This window comes from Schistocerca americana, chromosome 3, assembly GCF_021461395.2.
Source record: "Schistocerca americana isolate TAMUIC-IGC-003095 chromosome 3, iqSchAmer2.1, whole genome shotgun sequence".
NCBI lineage: Eukaryota > Metazoa > Arthropoda > Insecta > Orthoptera > Acrididae > Schistocerca > Schistocerca americana.
In genome coordinates, this window is record NC_060121.1 from 972950942 (window position 1) to 972956766 (window position 5825).

Below are 5825 nucleotides of genomic sequence, written 5' to 3' on the forward strand. Positions count from 1 at the left end.
TAAAACAAAAGTACTGGCACTAGGAGGAAATAGCACTCCGCACTTCGTCTTCAGGCCACAAGTGGCCCATCGGGGCCATCCGAGCGCCCTGTCATCCTCAGTGGAGGATGCGGATAGGAGGGACGTGTGGTCAGCACACCGCTCTCCCGGTCGTTATGATGGTTTTCTTTGACCGGAGCCGCTACTATTCGGTCGAGTAGCTCCTCAATTGGCATCACGAGGCTGAGTGCACTCCGAAAAATGGCAACAGTGCATGGCAGCCCGGATGGTCACCCATCCAAGTGCCGGCCACGCCCGACAGCGCTTAACGTCGGTGATCTGACGGGAACCGGTGTATCCACTGCGGCAAGGCCGTTGCCATGAGGAAATGGGGAAATAAAAATTATGCTGAATGGAGAAACACTAGAACAGGTGCAAAATTTTAAGTATCTTGGAAGCGGGATAGACACCGACTGGAAGCGCACCACAGAAATTAAAACAAGGATAGCAATGGCAAAAGGGGCGTTTTATAAGAAAAGGAGAATCTTCTGCAGCGGTCTGGACAGAGAACTCTGAAAGAGACTCATGAAATGTCTTTTATGGAGTGTTCTTCTATATGGCGCTGAAACATGGACTATGATGAAAAAAGTCAGAGAAAGGCTGGAGGCTTTTGAGATCTGGACGAGTGTTATTCTATATGGCACTGAAACATGGACTATGAGGAAAAAAGCCAAAGAAAGGCTGGAGGCTTTTGAGATCTGGACATGGCGGAAGATGGAAAGAATAAGTTGGATGGACAGAGTAAAAAATGAAGAGGTACTGAGAAGAGTGGGAGAGAAAAGACAGTTACTAGGTGTAATAAAGAGAAGAAAAAGAAATTGGATTGGGCATATATTAAGAAAGAATGACGGACTGATAAAAACAGCTTTAGAAGGTTATGGAGAAGGGAAAAGGAAGCGAGGAAGGAAGAGATTCCAGATACTGGATGACATGATGGTCGGTACAACATACAGCAGCCTTAAGAAGGAAGCAATGGATCGCAGAAAATGGAGAGGCAAAGGACCTGCTAACATAGCAGATAAATGATGATGATGAGTATGAATGGACCTTATTCAAGGCTTTTCCACCAGATAAAAAAAATTCTGACACTCAGAAAAAATTGTAAGTGCGACCACCATACGCTCAGAGTGGATGTCACCGGACAAGAGGAGTAGAGATGGGCAAACTCGTTCATCCTTGGGAACTAGTTCACTGCTGATCGTTCTTTTTTGGGAACCGTTCATTTTTACTCGTTCACCGTTCATTTGTCCTTGGTATATAGTTCTTATGAAAAACTGAAAACTAGTAGTGTAGGTGACTGAAGGATGGAGGGCACCAAGAGGGGGCACTTGCCTCCCCCCTGGAGTGTAGAGGTTTTTATTCATTACAGAACTCTTACACACTTTTAGAAGTAATTTCTGTGATTCTGCAGAACCTCTCGTTTAGCCAACCGTAGCCTTGTGTGGCTGATCGCAGGGAAATAATATAGGGTGGCGCACGGAAAACCGTTCCCGAGTACAGACTGCTCGCCAATTACGGACGATGTGTTGCCCGTTACAAGCAGATACAACAAACAGACAAACATGTAATAAGTAGGCAGTGAAGAAATAACAAGCTAATGCAAGCAACAATTGCGAAACAATCGATGACGATGTGTAGAGAGCTGGAGAAGAGAACATGAAAATCTCACGCGACGCGCATGGGCTATAGCTCGTGTAGTCTTGTAAACCTGTTGGTAGCTGTTTCCCAACTTAACAGACCACAAGTGTCTTGTATAAAATTCTTCGTTTCCACTTCCACTACATAGCTATGCTACGTTGTAAACAATAATCGTTTACACCCTATATATACTTCACGTGGTCTCTGAGTTTGTAGGCGAAGTATAGACTTTATGGAAGCATAAAATAAAATGTAGTTTTCTCATACTTGCGTCAGACGCTTAGTAAAAATTAGGTTTCTATATTGCATTATTAAAGTTAATGCAGCAATAATAATAATAATTAAGTTTGAGGTAATAAAGTTTTTGGTTTGAAAGCTCCTTCTGAACAAATGTTTTTGAGATAATAAGTAAATACAATTTTATAGCAATCTATGTCTTTTCAAATGGAGAGGCACCGCTTTTCCTACTGAGCCAAAATGACCCACAACCCCCTTTTTTTTTCAAAGAAACCAAACTAGCAGGTAATGCAAATTGGAAACAACGAAACTTAAAAATCATAAGAGCCTTCCTAAATGTGTTGTTTTGTATATGAAAGATACACGAAAATCGTTTAATATGAATTTTCTTACACTACAAATTAAACAAATTATTGAAAGTTAGCTGCTAAATCAAGTCGATGAAACCAAAAAATATATGAATAACAAAAAAAACTTGCCTTGTTATAAGTATGTCTTTTGCTGTTCATCGATATAATGAAGTGAGCTGATATGTCCTTTTGTTACCTGAAAAGACGTACCTATTACTTAAAACGTAATTTTTATATAATTTACGTAACTATAAAATACTTTTTGATTACCGGTCGTGGACGCTGAATACCCAGAACCAAGTGCAAGAAGAGTTTGGAACGCATGTAAAATAGGCGAGCGCAGTGAACGAAACCAACAACTGGATACTGAACCAACTAGGAGCAGTCGGCAGTGGAAATGAGACAGGTGGTCATGCGAAGAACGACGAGTGCGGCCGAGGGGGACCGAGACTGAGACGAACACGCGACCGAGGCTGGAACGAGAACCGCCGAAGTGACCGCCGCGACCGAAGTGAACTAGTGAACTATGAACCGATCGTTCCTAGTTCCCGGGAACTATAAGAGAACCGCCGCGACCGAAGTGAACTATGAACCGATCGTTCCTTGGAATTCGTTCCTCGGTCGTTTCGTTCATCTTGGTGAACCGTTCCTTTTCACCCGTTCGTTCGCGAACTACCCATCTCAAAAGAGGAGTGATTTCACACGCACGCCGAATCCTTATCATTGATTGCAAAACATTTTAACAGACAGATTACAACCGTTTCAGCATATCCTTTCCTCAATTTGGGTTTTATTCAGTAACAAGCTTTATAAACAACTTAAGGGGGTCGGACGTCAAACGGGCCGACTTGAAGCAGGAAAGGCACCAGAGGACATTTTAATTTCCACTGTCTATACCTTTACAAGTAAATTCATAAACCTTTGTCAGCATGACCAGGAAGGATTCAGGATTCACACTCGTAGCAGCGGATGTTGAAAAATATAACAAAATAATTTCTACACATGTGAAATTTCATCATTTTTTCTCTTACTATTGGCTGCATTTGTTGCTATAGGTACACTTTCCTTCGTAAGTAAGAGAGACTGTTCGATGAATTTTGCACAGCATACAAACCATCCTTACAGTTGTCTGAAACTCTAGAATCTATTTAATTTATGAAAAAATGAATGAGTTGTTACGTTTTAAACATTATGTTTAGAAAAAAATCAAATTTTCTAGTTAATTATCTCCATTTTTATCACAGTTTTTGATAGATATGGAAAATTCTAGAGTTTCATACACCTGTAAGTATGGTTTGTATGCTGTGCAAAATTTATCGAACAGTCTCTCTTACTTGTGAAGAAAAATGTACCTATAGCAACAAAAGCAGCCAAAAGTAAGTGAAAAAATGATGGAACTTTATATCTAAAAAAAATTATCTTGTTATGTTTTTGCACTCCCACTGCTATGAGTGTGAATCCTGAATCATTCCTGGTCATGCTGACTACGTTTTATGAATTTATTTGTAAAAGTATAGACAGTGGAACTTAAAATGTCCTGTGGTGCCTCTCCTGCTCCAAGTCGGCCCGTTTGACGTCCTACCCCCCCTTAACAGGATCGTCATTGGAGATCCCTAGTCTCCCTTGCGGGGCAATATCTTATGGAAGATTTTGAGGAGAAGACACAGGATACTGTTAGTTTTAAGCCTGCGATCCATTGGAGATGTATGGACAAACACTTTTGTAGTGTCGCCCCGATGACTGGGAGAAACTTCAATTCTTGGACCATCTGAATTTCATTAACGATTAAACAGGAGCATACGTACCATTTCCACCTCATTTGACGGTACGTGCATAAATTTAGTACTGAGTTTCTTGTGCATTTTAAGTGCTCAGCGAACCATCAGGCTGTGAAGATGCAATGGGCACTGTTGTTTCATTTATTTGTTGGTACACATCCTCCATCCTGATCCTTGTATCTTCCAGAGTGGAATCCAGGATTTTTGCCACTGGAATTGGGAGACTGGGGGGGGGGGGGGGGGAAGGGGTGGAGGATGAGGTCGTTGAAATTTTGTGACATTATAACATCTCCAAATACTCTAGTGTCAACGGAGGTGTTTTCTTAATCTGTTATCACATCATCTACAATAGTGAGAAAATGTTTGGGATAGTTAAGTCTGAAAGCTATGTTGTAGAGATTAATTATCTTTATTACTTATCTTTACTTATCTAACCTGTTTCGATTTGCCGGCCCTCGCGGACCGGTTTCGGCCCGCGGGCCGTAGTTTGGAGACCCCTGTACTAACTGATTATTCACACACGACTTTGTTTTCATTAAATCATCTGAAATTTCGTCATCGCCTGTGTAAAGAAAACATTTGCCACTGCCTAGGTTAATTTTCATTTGATATTGTCTGAAAAAATCCATTCTTAGGAGATAATTAACTATTAGCTTTTCTACCACTAGGAATGTACAAGTAATTATGGTTCCAACGAAAGTTATTGGAATAGTGGCTCGTAACTTTAAGCATTTTGACTTATTGCCTGTAGCTGTTAAAATATGGCAATTCTGCACACGTAAATCAGGTAGGGTTAGTTTCCATTTTACTTCATCGAACTAGCTGTATGAAACAAGATTCGCAGCCGCTCCTGGGTCTAGTATGACATGTAGATCCATTGTTCCTATTTTGATATTAACCATTACCTGTACTTCATTGTTTATTGCTTTATATCATTTGTCTTATCTATATAAAGGTCATTCCGCATATCGATTTCTTTGTGGTATCTTAAGAAATAATTGTCTTTAGCGTCAAGCTCCCACTCTCATTTTCGGTCGGCGGCTGGGATCTGTTGTTGTTGTGGTCTTCAGTCCTGAGACTGGTTTGATGCAGCTCTCCATGCTACTCTATCCTGTGCAAGCTTCTTCATCTCCCAGTACCTACTGCAACCTACAACCTTCTGAATCTGCTTAGTGTATTCATCTCTTGGTCTCCCTCTACGATTTTTACCCACCACGCTGCCCTGCAATACGAAATTGCCTCAGAACATGTCCTACCAACCGATCCCTTCTTCTGGTCAAGTTGTGCCACAAACTCCTCTTCTCCCCAATCCTATTCAGTACCTCGTCATTAGTTATGTGATCTACCCATCTAATTTTCAGCATTCTTCTGTAGCACCACATTTCGAAAGCTTCTATTCTCTTCTTGTCCAAACTATTTACCGTCCATGTTTCACTTCCATACATGGCTACACTCCATACAAATACTTTCAGAAATGACTTCCTGACACTTAAATCTATACTCGATGTTAACAAATTTCTCTTCTTCAGAAACGCTTTCCTTGCCATTGCCAGTCTACTTTTTATATCCTCTCTACTTCGACCATCATCAGTTATTTTGCTCCCCAAATAGCAAAACTCCTTTACTACTTTAAGTGTCTCATTTCCTAATCTAATACCTTCAGCATCACCCGACTTAATTCGACAATATTCCATTATCTTCGTTTTGCTTTTGTTGATGTTCATCTTATATCCTCCCTTCAAGACATCATCCATTCCGTTCAACTGCTCTTCCAAGTCCTTTG

The 5825-nt window shown here is 40.8% G+C and overlaps 1 pseudogene; it reads right to left on the bottom strand.

Moving 5' to 3' along the window:
- Positions 1 to 241: 241 nt before the first annotated feature.
- LOC124607907 lies at positions 242 to 359 on the bottom strand (annotated as a pseudogene).
- Positions 360 to 5825: the final 5466 nt, after the last annotated feature.